This window comes from Lotus japonicus, chromosome 3 (assembly GCF_012489685.1).
Source record: "Lotus japonicus ecotype B-129 chromosome 3, LjGifu_v1.2".
Lineage (NCBI taxonomy): Eukaryota > Viridiplantae > Streptophyta > Magnoliopsida > Fabales > Fabaceae > Lotus > Lotus japonicus.
In genome coordinates, this window is record NC_080043.1 from 10,024,855 (window position 1) to 10,044,487 (window position 19,633).

General features: G+C 35.0%; 1 long non-coding RNA gene and 1 pseudogene across 1 annotated transcript; one reads left to right on the forward strand and one right to left on the reverse strand.

Annotated features, from left to right (window-relative positions):
• Positions 1 to 437: 437 nt before the first annotated feature.
• LOC130749156 (uncharacterized) lies at positions 438 to 1,588 on the reverse strand. Its single transcript, XR_009022861.1, has 2 exons — positions 1,078 to 1,588; positions 438 to 974 (listed from the first exon to the last, which is right to left on the reverse strand). It is a non-coding gene; the product is annotated as an uncharacterized LOC130749156 (long non-coding RNA).
• Positions 1,589 to 6,951: 5,363 nt separating this feature from the next.
• On the forward strand, positions 6,952 to 7,471 carry LOC130744972 (putative F-box protein At1g67390; annotated as a pseudogene).
• Positions 7,472 to 19,633: the final 12,162 nt, after the last annotated feature.

Sequence of the window (19,633 nt, forward strand, 5' to 3'; positions counted from 1 at the left end):
CAATATTTTTTAATATTTCAGATATAATATTATTTTAATATATGGACCCAATAAATCCATCCAACCCAATCCAAACTTCGTCGGGTTGGTTCGGATCGGGTCCGAAGAAGAAATTCGTGAAATCCAACCCAACCCAACCCAGACAATTTTGATCGGTTCAGATTTTATCTTGACCAAAATCTATCCAACCCAACTCATGTGCAGTGTGTGTGTAAAAAGTTGTGAAGCATTCCTTCTTAACATGGGTATAGTAACTAAGTTAACAAAATGTTTGCAAAACCCAGCTCCTACGACAAAAACCTCTGAAAAAACCTACAAGCATAAAACCATGCTTTAGCACCTCACCAAACAACCGCTAAAGCCTACAGAGGTCTCCATTTGATCCCAAAAGCAACGATAAGAATAACCGAAAGAAATACTAACAAGCCACACAACACTTGAAACAAAGATCCAACTAGTAGTGCAAAACAAAAAGACCCAATAGGATCAGAGAACCACACTCCATATAGCTGGGACCCAAAGCCTAAGCAAACAGGAACAAAAAAGAATAACCATCCAAGGCCTCAAAAAACAAGAAACAGAAGTGACGATAAGATCGACCAAAACGGATCCAGCAAACATCTTCACAGCACGAACCATGGTAGCAGGGGCATCTGAAAACCCAAACACAAACCGGGCTCTACATCGACTCAAATCAACCATGCCTCGCCTGACCAAAAGCAAAAAGAGCTAAAAGGAGTGTCGCATAAACTAATCCAAGCGCCACAACACAAAAGATCACTCCACATAACTAGAACCACACATAGAAGGAGAAAATAAGACAATCACAAATGATATAGGTTACCGCCACCGCCATACGAAGCAAGTCTGAGCCCACCCTTCGTCACTGCTCAAAAGGAACGACCCACAACTAGGGACGCACCACAACAAGAAAAACCACCCAACCACTGTCCTGAGAACTCCACCACGCGGACCTGTGAAGGAGAACAAAGGATCAGATCTGAGAAAGAACATATCTAAGGCATATCGGGCATAGACGACGAGCCCAAAAACGATCTGTGGCAAGCACGATACAACCATCGAAGAAAGACGGCGGGAAGCCCAAGCAAACAACTCCGGGATGAAACAGACGAAGCCTTGCTGCAAGGAAGAAGAGGAGCCATCACGAATTGAAGCACAAAGAGAAGCAGAGTAGGGGGCGATGGCTCACAAACTGCGGGTTGGAGGACGAGGACGTAAGCGAAGGTGGGGAAGAGGAAAAGGAAGCTGAAAGAAGAAAAACGGAAGGGATACATCGTCGACAAAAGGGGTTGTCGCTGTGCCGGGAATGGCGCGGTGCGGAGCCCACCCAAACAAGTCTGAGTCGGGAGAGGGTTAGAGAGAGAAAATTTAAGAGAGAAGGATGAGAATAACATAATAGAAGATGATAATGATATCTTTATATTTTAAAAAATATATATAAAGATCAATAGAGTAAAAACAATATAATAATTATAAATTTAATTAAAATTTGGACAGGTGTTAGCAACATATGAAAAAGGTAATTAAAAGTATCTTTGACCGAGGAAAGGTCAAAGATACTTTATGTATTAACAGGTGTCAGCAAAAGATGAGAAAGTTTCGAGATAAGTTATAAACCTTGATAATTTGAAGCTCTACTGTAGCCGAAATATGGCAAACAATGTATTTCATGAGCTAACATAACTATTAAGTGTTAAGACGATCGAGAGTTTTAACAAATATCTTGGTTTTTCGACTTTAATTGGTAAGTCCAAAACTCAGGTTTTTAACTTTGTTAAGGAACGAGTATGGAAAAAGCTATAGGGTTGGAAGGAAAAAGCTCTCTCACGAGCAGGGAAGGAAGTTTTGATTAAGGTGATAGCGCAAGCTATTCCTTCTTATTTTATGTCATGTTTTCATTGTTTTGTATTATCGGATGACTTATGTAATGATATTGAGGGGATTATTAGCAAGTTTTATTGGGGAGGAGATGTGGCAAATAGATTTATGCACTCGGTTAAATGGGACCGTTTGCGTACTCCTAAAAATGAGGGGGGTCTTGGTTTCAAAAAATTTAAGTCTTTTAATTTGGCCCTTGTTGCCAAGAATTGGTGGCGAATAATGTCGCAATCGGATATTATTCTAAGTCTCCTTTTTAAGGTTGTTTGTGCACCTCATAACTATATTTTTAGGGCAAAGAAAGGTTACCGCTCGAGCTCTGCAAACAATAGGATCCTCCGATCTGGATGACTATTTGAGAAAGGGGCCTTAGGAGAGTTGACAATGGAAAATCTATTAAAGCTTCGAAAGATAGATGGCTTCCATCCGATGAACCTCCGGTTTATAAAGAGGATGTTACAACAGAGTTGGGTATCACTTTTTTTTCTAATTTATTATTACCAATTTATTTTGTTTGGAACACGTCCCTAGTGGAACATATTTTCTGGCCCCCCATAGAAAGGTGATCCCCTCCATCCCTTTGCATGTGCATAACTAGGATGATGCCTTTTTTCTAGGCTCTTACCTCTGATGATGGCATGTACACATCCAAATTCGGGTATAATTTTATTTGCAGTGTTTGTTCCCAGCTTGCGGCTCATAGGCTGCCTAGCAAGCTGTGAATCATTTTTGGAAGACTTCCTCTTTACCACACTAAAAAGGAACTGGTTGGAAGGAGACCGTGGGATTGTTGCTGATCCTCTGTGTTTGAGATTTTTATTAGTGTTGGAGTCCATCTACCATGCTCTTTTCCTTTGCCCCAAGGTCCTGGAGGTAATCTTCTCAACTTTTTTCTGCTATTCTTAGCGGAGGTAGATGTTTCTGTGGTGGGGCTATTCTTGTCTATCTTGTATTGTGTATGGGAAGCTAGAAATGCTTGCTAATTTCATGGTGACCCTTTTTGCTTTCGGTCAGCTTTGACCCGAGTTTAGTCGGTGATTCCCTCGACGATGATGTAAGCTTCGGTGGCTGCCCCTTCAACGTCACTCCCCATTGCTTTGTCTCGTCTAGATGGTGATGTCGTAAAGGTCAATTTCGATTGATCGTTTTATTCTTTAGGGATAGCAGGGTTGGGTTTCATTCGCGTGACTATGATGGCTTGGTATTGGCTTCGGCAACCTCTTCACGAAGGCTTTCTCTCTGGTGGTGGAGGAGGCCATGTGCCATTAGTGGGCTCTCACGTTGTACTTAGATTTGGGTTTTCATTCTATTTTCTTTGAAACTAATTGTCTTCAATTGTTTGAGAGGTCGATGTAGACCTCTGCGGGGGATCCTTCCTTGAATCTATTATTGAAGATTGTCGCTGTTTAGTTTCTTGTTTTGATGTTGCTATTTTTTCGTTCGTTTGCCGTACTTTTAATGCTATTGTCGATAGCTTGGAAAAAGTTTCTCTTTTTGTTGGCTTTAGAATCTGGATTGAGGAGGCTCCTGAAGGGATCATTTCTGTGGATTGTATGGGTCATGAACAAATGACTGCTTTTGTCATATCTACTATGTATATTGTCATTTTATAGCTTTGATGATTAGAATACGTATGAAAATGCTAAAGAAAAATGAAAATAAAATAGAACTAGCAATTTTCAATGAATCAAGTAATAAAAGCCAATTATTATATCTAGAATAGTGCTTCCTAAAACCTTATTTGATTATTTCGCCAATGGAGGAACAAATACATTATTTTTAGACATTGTAATTTAACAATCAGGCGGGCAAGGACACCAATACCATTTCTTGCATGTGCAACAAACAATACCATTTGGTGTCGTATCTACCCCTAGTGCATATCCTATCCCATGTGCATTGCTATAATTAGCAATCTCTTGTGCCCTTTCTATCATTTGTGCAGTTCCCACAAGATCAATGCATACAATAGCAAAAAAGAAAAACTAACAACTTCAACGCCATACGCCATCTTTGAGAAGCCATTATAACCTGACATGTTTTGTAGATAAATCAAGAAGGCTCACTTTTTATCAATAAAATCAACCTATACATGTTTATATGCACATATGAGATTTTTAAATATACTTTTAATTTTCTATTTTTATTATTTTTTAAAGTTTATATGTTTATTATATTCAACAATGATATTATTATAAATATTAGATTTTTAATTATTTCATCTTATAACATTTAATATATTTTATCATATTCTAATATAGGTAAAATTGACATGAGTTTTGAATATACTTGAAATTTTTGTTAGCCTTAAACAGAAGTGTTCCACAATGTTCAGAACATTGTGTAGAAGATGCATACAATAGAACACAGTGTTAAAAACAAATCACAAGTAACAACGACTACAAAGTAAATAACACAAGAGATGGTAACCTAATTCAGTGCAACGTCACCTACGTGTGAAAGGCTTCAGCCCGAGAAAGATAATCCACTATTATCGAGAATCAAGTACACAAAGGTCTTAATTATATTGAGCAGTCATTGTTCACATCCTTTCTACCTATTCCTACCAATGAATTATTACTTAGAACTCCCCAAAGTATGAGACCCCTCTCACTTTTTCTCACAATCACTGCCACATGGATTGAATCACAAGGTACAAAATGGTTGTAGAGAAACACTCCCAACGAAACACAACAACTCAGTGTTTATTTGATCAATAGAAGCACATGAGTTGATTACAAAACTCACACAATGAACTCACAAAGAAAACCCTGAATACAACTAAAAAAAACTGTGAATCTCTCTCGTACACCAGCTAGGGTTTCTTCAACACCTTAAATAGATATTCCACCGTTGGTGTCTTCAATGGGCTTGAGCATCAAAGAGTCCATGTAGCAAAGTGACAGTAAATCTTCGAAAAGATCTCCTCCAAAAAATAACACACCAAGACCAATTCCACATTTAAGTTGGTCTACACGAATTAATCATATTTCTCCCAATAAGTTAATTCCCATAATCACGGAATATGCGTCCAGCTTATAAAAACGAGTGATTACACCGACGAATCTTCACAATTAAAACACAACGTGAAACACGTAAAGAACTTCTAGCAACCTGAATCACAATGTCCTACCAGATACTTCAGACATGAGATCGCACATCAGACAAAGACAATGTTGTTTGTCACACCACTAAACACATCAAACAACATAGACAAAATGCAGGCAACACTTAGAAAATTTTTATCAATACAAAATACTCAACAATACTAAATATATCAATTGTCATATTTTGAGATATGGGTCAACTCAATTTTATTGTCACTTATTATTATTATTATTATTTAAAAATATATTTGAAGATGTCATTAATAACATGAAATATGAAAGTTTCAAAATTAGTAATTAACAATAAATTTTTTAATTTTTTTTATGAATTAAAGGGTTGTGCGTTGTTAGTGTAATTTTTTTACACAAAAATCCAATTAATTTCTACCAAATCAGAAAAATAGATTTCACTTAAGTAAAATTATAAATGAATGTAACTATTTATCTTACGTGCATAGTGTGATTGGATGTAAGTGTGAAACTATATTATACTGACGGTGCATATCCATTAAAATCAGTTTTATTAGTTTTTTTTCTAGATTACCTATGAATTTCTCTCTCCAAATTAAAAACATATCAAAATAAAACTATCTCTTTCATATTGAATATGAGGTTAGCTTTAGAAAATAAATATTAAATGTTTTATTTTTATAGTATTATAAAGTTACTTATATTTTTGGACAATAAATACTCTTAAAAAATATCTTATAGAAGGGGATGAGGGGAGTATAAATAAAGTTGACTTGAACAAATATTAAATATCTTTTTTTAAAAGCAACAAGTATTAAATGTACGTCATACTCAATATACTTATACATAAATGCTTTAAATAAAGTAAATAAATACATAAAATTAATGTGTATATATATATTATATATATATATATAAATAAAAGTTGACTTGACCATAATGAGAGAATTAAGACTTAAAATAAGTATATTTATTTAAAAATTTATCGATACTAAATATATCAATGGACATATTTTGAGATATGGGTCAACTTAATTTTATTGATACTTATTATCATTATTATTACATAAAAATATTATGAAGCTCTCATTAATCACATGAAATTGGAAATTTTTAATTAATATAAAAGGTTATTGATAAGTGATAACTAAGTACTATTGTTATTAATGTGAATGCTAAGTCAATTTTACATTTACTTCTTATTATTATTATTTTTATTTTTCTCAAGTTCTCATTAACACTTACAATTTAAATAATAATAATAATATTTTTTAATATGAGAAATTGAATAGTTTTACGATTATTAAGTAATATAATGAATAATATAAAATATTATTAATAACTAATTATTTTTATTAATGTATAAGTCAAGTTGATCAAGTCAATTTTAATAAAAAATAAAATAACTAATGATTTTATGGAGTTAATAAGAGGAGGCACAAAATAATTATAATCAAAGTTCAATAAATTGAAAGTAAATAAATAAGAGTTTAAAATAGTAAATTATTATAATTTTAAAATTTGAAGTTATTTCACTTGTTGATGAAAGTATAAAAAGTATGTTATTATAAATTATAACAAAAACTTAATAGTTGAGTTAAAAATATTTCATATTCACTTAATTTTTTTTATCAAAGGTTTATGTTTGAAATTAATATTTCATAATTTATACTTTAAAAAAAATTGGTCAAATTTAATGTGGAAGTAATTATAATAATTATATTAATAATATTAAAAATAACAATCAAAACATTTATTACCATTAATTATATTTATTAATATAAAAATGTTAAATTAATGAGTAACTTTGACTGTATTAAATAGTAAATTACATTAATAACTAGTATTAAAAATAAAACAAAAAATGCGAATAAATTTTTTTATTTATATTCGTACAAGGCTACAAGCTCCTGTCACACAAGCAGTTCTTCCCACAACACAATCATATTTCTGAAGACCTAATTTCCCGTCAAGGATGACAAGCCCAGCAGTAAGGAAGGAAGGGAAACAAAGTGATGACATGATTAGCCAACTCCCAAATGAGATTTTGCACTGCATCCTCTCTTCCCTTTCGTTCGACGAGGCTGTGAGAACCAGCATCCTAGCCAAGATATGGATCCCCTTGTGGAGGCATGCCTCACGCCTTGACTTTGATGGGACTCGTATGATTAGGCCGTTATCCATGCTCCAGAATCCACACTACAACTTTTTCACGCCCAAAGCTGCCCGTGAGTATGGTGAAATTGTGAAGGACACCATTCTGAACCGTCACCTCAGCGGTGACTTGACCATGTGTCGTTTTAGGCACTACCCTAAGAGCCTTGTCTCTGAAGAGTTGGAAGCTTTGGTTCGGCTCGTGGTGGAGGTATACAAAAACTTGAGCTCTCTTACCCTGGATTGTTGGTGTCACCCAAAAGCTTTAGTTCAACCTTCTGAATATGTGAAGCTTTATTTAATGCCTGGGATCTTTTCAAATCTGTGTTCGCTCGAGTTGAACAACTATGTGATGGACAGGGCTACTGCGTCTGCGTTTGAGGGTTGTGGGAAGTTGAAGACCCTCAAAATGAAAAAAATGATCATGGAAGAGGGAGCTATCAATGATGTTCTGAAAAAATGCTCTAGTTTGGAGAGGTTCAGCCTGGTAGAGTCAACTGGGTTCAAAAAACTTAGGATTTGCAACACCTGTCTTAAGTTCTTGGAGCTCCGGTGGTTGGTCGTAAGTGAGATAGATGTTTCGGTTGAGGATCTTCAGGAAGTGGTGCTCGATTCTCTTGTTTGCCCATCAAAGGGTCTTAAAATTGATGCTGTGAACCTCATAAAACTTCGTTCAGGTTGCAGCTCAATTGCTCAGAAATTTCTATCTTACTTCTCAAAGCAAAGCATTATAAAAACCCAGGACATTCTTGAAAATTGCAGCGATCTTTTTGTAAGTTCTCTTTCATTCTCAATTGTATTTTCCATTGAAATAAATGTTTTAAATTGTTATAGCCATTTTATTGCGATATTTGCAAACAAGTAAGGTTGATGTTATTACAATTGTTATGCCTTTACATGATTCAAAAGTTAACCACATTACTTTTGCAAACCCTTATCTCAAATCTGATTGAAATAATGCTATAATATTTAATGAATTGACGAAAAAAATACATTATCACATTTGTGGTAACATCCAAAACTTGATCCTTCAATCACAATTGTGACTACGTAAGAAGATTGAAGGCGCAATATCTATTTCTAGATTTATATTATTTGAAAAAAATACTGGTTTTTTTGTCTTCATAAATTTGTGATATTTTATTGCTAACTAGGGTTTATATTTTAGATAAAATATCTTATGATGCTGATTGTGATAATCTCTTTATTTTAGGCATCTCGAATGATCAATATTTTTCGAAATCTATCATCCATGTCCATTGATTTGAATTTGAACAGCATAAGAGAAGCTTTAGCACTATCATTCGTACTAAAATCATGCACCAACCTCCAATCTCTTGAAATTACCATACCGGTATGTGACTTGTAACTTCCATTTGGTTATTTACTCCAATATTATAACTTCCATTTGGTTATTTACTCATTAATATGAATATTGAGTAATGACATTCTACTTTATTGATTGTATTTTATATATAGGTAAAGGAGAATTCATATTCGAGTGATGATTTTGATGATGGCGCTCTACCATTTGCCAAGTCAATGTTCTGGGAGAAACGACCAATAATGTACAACTATCATGATCACGAGTTAAAATCTGTTACTATAAGGGGGTTTACAGGCAAAGAACTAGAAGTGAAGTTTCTTGAGAATTTGATTACAAGAGGCATCATGATGAAACAAATTACTATAATTTACAATTCCTCAGTAGTGGGTAAGGCAAATTATTTATTGTCGCTACCAAGGGCATCATTTTATCTCTCCATCATATTGAAGTCACAGAGTAAGAATGATTTAACAGAGGAAGCTAAAGTAGTCCATGGCAGACTGACACATCTCATCAGAAATCGCAAGTTTAGCATGTGATAAACTACATTGTCTGCAATATTGAGTTAATTTTATATGAACTGGGTGATCTGCTGAAGGAATGGAAGGCTCAAGTGTGGATCATGTTTTGCTTTTCGGTTTTTGTTGGTTTTGTATTTTGGTTTTTTGGGTGGTGTTACCACCAAAATTTACAGTGTTGGTGAAAAGTGGTCGAATTTAGCTGGACTATATTTCGACAAAGCTTTTGTACTTCGATCAAGAGTATTTCGACTAAGATTTCTAAGAGCTCGACAACTGCCTCGACCCAATGCAAAAATATAGAAGTGGTTGTTCAAGTGGAATGAAGGTGCAACTGACTTGAAGAAATAATGGGATTAACTGAAGATGACAGTTAGCAAAATGGAAGCTAGTGGAAGTTACCAGTGGCTATTAAAGTGGAGTAGAGGAAAATGTGGTAGTTAGTTACTGAAGATGCAACATGGAGTGTGGCTTGGAAAATGGAAGTGGCTGCAAGTTATTGTTTTTGAACTTATGCCAAGTGTATGGCTCTAGTGTAGGGAGTTATTTTCTAAGATTTAATCTCTACCGTAGGATCTAGTGGCAGTTTCATTTCTTATTCTATAAGTAGCAAATCTGATTGTAAAATTACTGAGACTCACACAATTACTCAAAACTCTCCATGGATGCCTCCAAGTCTCATGTGACATATGGCTACAAAGAGACTAAGAGTGTGCTGTGATTCTCACCTTTAATTTTCAATGCAATGTTATTTCCTTTGCCATTTTGATTTCCTTTTACTTTCTGTTCTTCTTTTTTCCTTTCAATTTTCTACTCTTTTTTCCCTTTTGTTCATACCGTTCTTCACAAAAACCCAGCCTTGACATTTAAAACGTCTTCACTAAAGAACCCGAAGAGGACTCCGAATCCGGTCCTTAAATTGCTTTTGGATTCTATTTGTTTACCAAAAATCACCGTAAACAAATTGGCACGCCCAGTGGGACCATTTTAGTGAAAACTAAGTTTTTCAGTGTCATATACCAATTCTGAATTTCAATTGTTGATGTTATCACGTTGATTTAAGATATTGGTCTAAGTATACCATTTGATTTCAAGAATTGGTTTTTTCAAAACCAATATCAAGAAGACCAACGTATATACTATACTGCCGTGCAAAGCATTGAATTCTATTTGAGTTCAAAACGGTACTTGGCCACCAATTAGTGTATTGGAGTTTTGTGAAAATGTCTTATGGCAGAATGAGAAATGATGTCATTTCTGAAAATTACGGCAAAATAATAAAGGATGCCATTTATGAAAATTTTGGGCAGAGAGCAAATCAAAATGGTCAAGAACATACACAGTTCAGCACATTGGGAATGACCATGCCTTTGATTCAAAGTGGTTCATTGAATTTATTTCCTTCAAATTCAACCACTGATATTGATTTACAATCAATTAGGCAACAAATTGATGAGAGTAAGTACAACATGATGAACATGTTGACACAACAGATGTCAACTATGTTTAATCCTCTCATTCAAAATACTCAACACTTGACTCGACAATTGTGTCGAATTGCTGATGTTCTTGGAGCACCGCCTTTGAACCAAACGTTCCAGCAAGTTCCTGATTATGGTCAAAGTGTGCCTCTAAATTTTACTCAACGTGAAGTTCAGAATTTTAGTCAAAATGAACCTCAAAATTTGACTCAATATCAGAATTTTGGTACAAATGAAGTTCTAAATGGACAAGAAAATTCAGTCCAAAATCAGCCACAGAATTTTGATCAGAATTTAGACAACAATGTCTTAGTTAATCAAAATCAAAATGATTATGGGGGGCCACAAAATGTGGCCAATGCTGTCGAAGAAGTTTTAAATCATCATGGTTTCAATGTTGGATATGTCGATCGTCCAAATTTCACGTCTCCGTTTTCTGAAGTAGTTCTTCAAGCAGAACTCCCAAGGGGATGGAAGGTTCCAAAAGTTACTAAATTTTCAGGAGACACAGGTGAATCAACTGTTGAGCATATTGCAAGGTACCGACTTGAAATTTGTGATCTTGCTAACAATGAACTGTTGAAAATGAAATATTTTCCAAGTTCCTTGACGAAAAATGCTTTCACTTGGTTTACTACTCTACCTCCTAATTCGATCCATAATTGGAATGAATTGGAGATGGCTTTTCATGAGCAATTCTTTAGAGGAGAAACCAAAGTGACATTAATGGACTTGGTTAATGTTAAGAGACAGCCGAATGAGTCAATAGATGACTACTTAATTCGATTTAAGCATATGGAAACTAGATGTTCTACTCATGTGCCTGAATTCGAATTAGTAAAAATGGCTATTGGGGGCCTAGACTATTCGATTAAAAAGAATTTGGTTAATGATGAGTTCATAGATATGACTCAATTGGCTCATAAGGTTAGAAGAGTAGAGAAACTAAGGCTTGAGAAATACGAGCCTGAAGGAGTTTTTCAAGGAGAAGAAAGTTCTTGCATAAGAGCCACTCAAAATCCTGAAATTGGTCAAGATGAAATTGATCAATCTGATGAGGATAGTGATAGTGATGAGAATGAAGTGAATATGGCTGAATTTAAGCCAAAGTCTCCCTATACTTATGAAGATGAGAGCAAAGGGAAATTTCCAGCAAAATCCTTCAAAGGATTGAAGACTACAAGTGACTATAAGAAGGTTATGGTGAAATGGAGCCAGAATTTGCCAAGGACCTCAAACCCAAAAGGGATTGGCTGAAGCATGAGTACCTTGATTTGAATTTCGGCCTATGTGGCCGAAAATAAAAGAGAAACGACCTTCATGGCCGAGAACAATGAATAAGCAGTTCTAATGGTGCTTCATCAAAGTTGAAATGATTATTTTGAAGAGCCATGCAAATTCGAGGAAAGTAAGAGGTTAGTCGAAAAAGCTACTTAGCATGGTAAGAATTTATTATTTAAATTCTGAACCACGACATAATGGTTATAAGCTTTAAGACTCCAAAATTTTTAGTATAAAATTGGAGAGGAGTATAAAGCTTTAAATCAATGTTTCACATGCCAATCAAATGCCATGGTTATATGTTAATATATATTAGGTAGACTTTGATGGCAATGAAGTACTGGTTCACATGCCATTTAAGTTCGACACTTAAAGTTGATCGTGAGTATGTTTCAAATGACTAAGGATATTAGTTGGTCTAGTGATGGTTGAAAATGGTCGAAAAGTTTCCAATCGAAATGATGAAAACTTTTGACCAATATATTAAGAGGTTAAGACCAATATATATTCTTTGAGAGTCATTGATTCATTTCTTGACTCAAGTCAAAGAATAAAAATGAAGAATGGCATGTAGCCTTATCATCTTGGCTTTGACCAGAAAATATATTGTCGAGAAATCTAATGTCATTGGCAAAGCAATAAATCAAGTCAAGTGTTACCAACCCAATATGGCAGTTAGCAATCAACGTGAAGAGTTACAAATTCAAAGGAAAAGTGGCTAAGTGATTGCAAAAGGCCATAAGGTGTTTGCTCAAAATTTTGGTGATATAACTCAAAATGTTATTCCTCTCACTTCATTCGAGAAACAACATTTTGGGGGGCCTCTGTTAACACCAAAATTTACAGTGTTGGTGAAAAGTGGTCGAATTTAGCTGGAGTATATTTCGACAAAGCTTTTGTACTTCGATCAAGAGTATTTCGACTAAGATTTCTAAGAGCTCGACAACTGCCTCGACCCAATGCAGAAATATAGAAGTGGTTGTTCAAGTGGAATGAAGGTGCAACTGACTTGAAGAAATAATGGGATTAACTGAAGATGGCAGTTAGCAAAATGGAAGCTAGTGGAAGTTACCAGTGGCTATTAAAGTGGAGTAGAGGAAAATGTGGTAGTTAGTTACTGAAGATGCAACATGGAGTGTGGCTTGGAAAATGGAAGTGGCTGCAAGTTATTGTTTTTGAACTTATGCCAAGTGTATGGCTCTAGTGTAGGGAGTTATTTTCTAAGATTTAATCTCTACCGTAGGATCTAGTGGCAGTTTCATTTCTTATTCTATAAGTAGCAAATCTGATTGTAAAATTACTGAGACTCACACAATTACTCAAAACTCTTCATGGATGCCTCCAAGTCTCATGTGACATATGGCTACAAAGAGACTAAGAGTGTGCTGTGATTCTCACCTTTAATTTTCAATGCAATGTTATTTCCTTTGCCATTTTGATTTCCTTTTACTTTCTGTTCTTCTTTTTTCCTTTCAATTTTCTACTCTTTTTTCCCTTTTGTTCATACCGTTCTTCACAAAAACCCAGCCTTGACATTTAAAACGTCTTCACTAAAGAACCCGAAGAGGACTCCGAATCCGGTCCTTAAATTGCTTTTGGATTCTATTTGTTTACCAAAAATCACCGTAAACAGGTGGGTTGGTGTCTTTTGTTGGGTTCTTTAGATTGTATTTTGGCCGCTCTTGATTGTGGTACTCTTTTTCCTTCACCATAGGTTTTTCCCACTTGGTTTTTCTTGGTAAGGTTTTAATGAGGTTCATTCTTAAGTGTGCTTTCGTTGGGTTTCTTTTTGGTTTCATTAGCTTCATGAGAGAGGGTTGTTCTCATATTTTTGATTTATTCAATAAAGTTCTTGTTTTCTAAAAAAAATTACCTGACCTCATTAAATAAAAAATGAATCTCTCCTAATGAAGAGTAAGATTTTTATCATTTAGTATTATAGTATCCAGGTTTAAATTTTCGGGGATTAGATATAAGGAAGAATGTACTCTCATGTTAAAGTTAGAATTTGTACGTTTCCATTATTGAAAGTAATATATTATGAAAATATTATCTTAGCGCCCTAGCAAATGCAATATTTTTTTGCTAATGTTAATGAGATGAAACTAATCTTGCATGTGCATTTAAATTCGTAGCTAAGGAGTAACAATTACTTCATGTAGATTGAAAATAAGGAAGCATATGGACATTGAACTGCGATCTGAGGCAACAATTCGACAAGTTTTATTCAATGCCGAAAGTTAATAAGTTCTGTTAATCCATGTTTGGATTGATCTCATATCCCAATAAATCCAATTGAGTTGGCTGCAATGTTAAAAAAGTGGTTATTTGAACCTCTAGACCTAAAGTTCAACTCTTAGGAGTTGCATCTTTTGGGGAGGCATTTAGCCTTCACCATTTTGGCACAATGTGTTCCATCCAAGAACATAGAGATAGGGTATAGCCCCTAGAGTGTGAGGATTGCACTATGAGAGAGAATCTAGAGAGAGAAAATAACTGAATATCAAATGTGTATTTCTCAAATGAGCCCAGAGTCCTTTACAATTGGTCACCGACCCCTATTTATAGACTAAAGGTTGGGCCTAGCGTCCCTAACTGTCCTAAGTGGGCCGGTTGGGCCTCTCTGGGGAGGCCCAACTCCCGGGCTCGCGCGTCGCCCTTAGGCAAGCGACCTTGGGCGAGGGGCCCCAGGTCTCGCCCAGTCCACAATGAGAGAAAAATTTAGCACAAGAAAAAAAATAATATCCCAAAAAAATATGAAACACATCAAAGTGGCTAGGTGACCTTTATAAAAAATAAAATAAATAAATTTCAGTCAGATCATGATAGTAACTACACATGGAAGATTGCCTAGTGAATTGGGGCACATGTGGACGACTTTATTAAGCTTTGAAAGTATGGAAATAACATGTGCTCAAGTTAAAAAGTTTGGCTAGGTTTTTTTATGGTTCTGATAAAAAGGTTGTTCAATGGTTGATTCAACAATTTTAAAAAGAGGAATCTTAATGAAGAAGAGCCTAAAATCAAGTTGATGGGTGGAGGGTGAGAACTTTTCAGAAGTTTCCCTTAGAAGCTTGTGGTTTTTGAACAATTCAAATTCAAATATGATGAGACATTTGCCTTGTACCATATTGTGCTAAATAGAATCTCCTCAATAGAGAATACACATTGTAAAAAACGAAATCACTGTCTATTGCACTAAACTAAAGAATAAATCTAAAAAAAACCTTCAATCGTTAATTACATATGTTACAATTATAATTTTAGTAATATGATAATTATCAATATATATATATATATATTTTTAATATTTATTGAGAATTTTAATTTCAAAAATTTTAATTAAAAAAATATTTATAAATAAAATTTGAAATTATGAAAGGTTAATTTATGCGGAAAATAAATTTGTTGTATGTTTTACGATAAAGTAGGGGAGAAAACAGCTTTCGTAGAGAAGCTAATCTGCTCATTTCATTTCATAGAAAAATACCTTATTTTTTAAGATTTTCTTTCAAAATAGTTTAACCAAACTTTTAGTTGAAAGTAACTTTTAAGATCAATAAAATATGGGTCAAATATTACATCTTACAATTTAATATATTATATATTTATGCATATGAATTTTTTCCCTTAAATTACATACTTGATTTTCTAAATTATGTGAATGTTCTTAGCATATAAGCCATACATGACTGCATGTGGAGGAATGGTCTAAGTTTGATCGGGGTGAAAAAATTGGGGGCAAAGGAAATATCACTAGAATTCGAAAGCAAAGGAAAGAAGTCGAGCTTTCTACAGAAGGAACGAGACTATTTGTTTGAGAAGTTCATAACTATAAGCCATGACAGCTTGATGCGAACAGGATCAAGCTTTTTGGTGTGGATAAAGGTGAAGAGAGTGCCTCTTCATGCCTGTAACCCCAACTATTTTTGTCCAGGAGTTATGAGTTTTGGAGGTGTCTATATACATATATATATGAGAACAACATGTTAAAACTATGTATAAATGCGAAAGGAGAGCATAGTTTTGTGAAGACTTTCAAATATCTAACTATACTTGAAATTCCACACCTTTTTTCAGTCTCAAACAAAGTGTTTTTCTTCATGTGTGATATCCACACCTTGTATGGATTTTATTTTTCTCTTTTGAAGAATTTGCGATGCTTCTTAATTATAAGGTCCAGTTTTTCCTCATTTGCTTATAAATGGTTAAAACTATAAGATTTCTTAGAAATTTGTATATCTTGTTAAGTCAATTTTGTGGGTGCTAAAGCTATGTGTGAACTTTCAAGAAACTCATCACTCAATGATGTTCCTAAGGAGATTAATGGAATGGTTTCATTATCTAAAATGAAGAACATTTTCCACCAAAGGACTAGTCCAATAATACCACTGACGTGTAAATATCGCAATACTTCTTCGTGAATTTCCGCTATTTGAAGAATGAGGATAGATATTACCATTATTTTAAAGAATGGATTGGTGCAATAGATTGTATTTACATAAAAAAATTGTTCCTCATCAACTCCATGAAACTTATACTAGTAGGAAAGATTACACGACCCCCAATGTCATGGATGCTTGTGCTTTCACATATGTTTCACTTTTGTTTGGGCAAGGTGGGAAGGTTTTGCACATGATACTAAGATTTTTGTGGAGGGTCTGTGGAGACCATCATTGCATTTTCCCTATCCTCGTCATGGCACGTAATATTTACAATTTATAAATATATAACTTTGTTACACTTATGTATTAACATGTGATAATATTTTATTGTTTAGTTAAATATTATCTTGTTGAGGAGGGATGATCTCATTTTATGTGTTTTCTAAGGCCACACAAAAAAACAGGTATCATCCTCTGCAATTCATAAATGAACCTAGTATAAGAGGCAAAATTGAGGTGCTCAATTATTATCATTCTAATTTTTGCAATGCGATTGACCTTTCATTTGGTTGTTGCAAAGAAAGTTGGAAGATACTGGGTAACATGTCTTATTATGATTAGAAGACTCTAAAAAAAATCATTTCAGCTTGCATGGTTTTTGATAACTTTATTATAAGAAATGATAGAAGTGATGAAGAATTTGACGAAAACTATGAAAATAAAGACAATGAAGATAGAGGGGAAAATGAAGTTAGCCTGAGTACATAAAAGTTCCTCACAAATAGAACAAATCAGGGAATGCATTAAAAATATGTTCCTGCACAAGTTTAGTTTTTTTCCAGTTATGTAAATTCATGTCTTTTTATTCGTAAGGTGATATGATTATATGCGGGACTACGAATTATGATTTCAATTAACTATATGAATGATGTTATTATATTAATAATACTTGATATGTTTTGACATTATTGTCAGAGCATGATAACATTGTTAACGTCTCCTAGACAAGCGACACCGTTGGTTTTGGTTTGATAGCGAGGAACAATAGGGGGAAGGTGATGGCGGCTGGAGTGGATGGTCCATCGCCGGTTTCTTCTTCCCTCATGGCTGAGACGTTGTGTTTTCGTTGGGCGATGATTCTAGCTCGCGAGCTGGGGTTCCATCGTGTATGCTTTGAGACCGACTGTTTACAATTATTTCAGAGCTGGAGTAGGAATAGTGGTGGTACCTCTTATTTTATGTCTATTATTAATGATTTTTGTGTTTTAGTTTCCTGTTTTACTCGTTTTCAGGTAACTTTTGTTCATCTGTTTGAGAACTCAGTAGCGGATTACTTGGCCCGGCATGCCGCCACCTACGGTTCTCATGTGTGGGTAGAAGGGGCTCCGGTTGAGGTTGTGTCTTTGCTAGACATTGATATTTTGGCTTCAGTGCCTATTTCTTGAGTTTAATGGAAACTACTTTAAAAAAACATTGTTAAATTACTACTAATTAGTTTAATAAATTTTTTGACAAGCATAATTAATATTAGGATGTTATGTATAACTTTTTTGACGTTAACGTCCAACTTTCATTTTGTATTAAATAAAAAGTGAGGAAATCTATTAGAGATTCTTAATCTGTGTATTTAATTTTTTTAAATTCTAACATAAACAAAAAATATTTTAGTGTTATTTTAAAAAATAAACAATGTTAAATATTTTATTCCAAAAATATTTCACTGAAATCTATAAATTAATCGAAAATAGTAAATATAGATTCATAATTTAAATATTTTAAATAATAAATAGTTTAATCATGATTTTTTAGTATGTTATTTGTATTTAGAGTTCGCAGAGAAGGAGGGTGCACGGGCCTGCTAGAGGGGAAGTTCTCGGGTCCCTTTTCTTCTACTTCTGATGAGTTCTGTTGTCTGGTCCATGTCAATGGCTGTGTGCAAAGGACTCCTGTGGATTTCCTTTTTCCAGAGATCATCCCTCGGCCTCTTCGCTCAGAGGTGGAGAGTTCCCCTGCAGCTTCCTCTCTGTGGTCTTCTCTCCCTTCTGTAGATGGTCACGAGGTTGGAGCGTTTGATGCTGGAGCCAGTCTTGGGGAGGAGATGGAGGGTACCTTTCCTGGTCAAGAGGGGGCGGCTTTGCTAATGCCTAGGGGGCGGGGGCGACCCAAAAAATTGGTTTGCAAAGCCCAGTTGAAGATGATTGCTGGCTGTGCAGATGGTGATCGAGGACCAGAGTCGATGAGTGCCCGTCGTCGAGGTCGGCCCAGGAAGGGTGAGAACAGAGACAAAGAGTTGAGCACGGGCACAACCTCTTATAGCTTGCCACCGGAGGACTCTTCTGAAGGGCGCCAATTGATGCTTTTGCCGGCGGAATTCTCAGAACCGCGAGGCGTTTTGACTAGGGCAAGGAGTGCCCTTTTGATGGGGAAACGGTTGGGCCTTGTTTACTCTTGTTCTGATGACGTGGCCTTGAACCAGATTGCGGCTCAGATTTCGGCGCGTGGAGCATCATAGAGCTAGCTTTCTTGGTAGGTGATTGCTTGTTTGTTTGGTGCGGTTCTTGTGATGGGTGGGTGTTTCTTTGGGGTTTTGAGGGATAAGAGGTTGTTGCTATTTTGAGCTTTTAGGAGTTTTGTTTTGGCGGGTATTTTGTTGTATAGGGAGCTTGGGCTTTAGTTGTGGGTGGTGTATAGAGATTTTTTGGTGAGGGCGAGCAATCATTCTCTTTCCTAAGATGGTTGCTCATTTGTTGCTCGTTTTTATATTATCAAGATATCTTTTGCTTTCGAAAAAAAACTATATTTTAATATGTTAATATTATAGTCATGCCATTTTTTGTAATTATATTAAGTAGAAGTGTTTATACAAATATATCCAAACATCATTCTCTACTTGAGCACTTATTCATGTGTGCATCCAAACACTAAATAGTTTATTTTGGAGAAGCTTTTCATTTAAGGCTTCTACAAAGAGCTCTTTAAAAAAAAAGAGCTTATAAAGAAGCTCATCCAAATTGGACCTTTCTCTTCCTCCATGCATTTGGAACTTCTTGTTCTGAAAAGCTGTTATTCTGACCTCCGAGGAAATTTCTAGTCTCGTGTCTTTTGCCACGTCCTCAGCACGTGTTCTACGTTTTTTGCTGGCATGTATTTTATTTTCTCTTGACCCACTTGTGCTCCCAAGCATAAATGCCACTACTTTAAGTGCAAATGCAGCTTTGGTAGTTTTAGGATCCCTTTATTTTTGCATATCATAATGGACAATTCTGTAAAGTTCAAATGTTAGACTAAAAAATCTCTAATCTTATGTTTTGGGTAATAAGAAAATTCTTGATTGATTTATCATGAAATGAAACAAATTCTCTAAAGATCTTATATCGTGAGCTTTCAGGGAACTCAATGTTTATATTATATATCGTCCGAGAGACAATGAAAAGGAAAAAAAGATTCATCGTTCATATATCCTATCGTCCGTGAAGCTCAAGTATGGTCTGAATCTCACATCGTCCAAAGA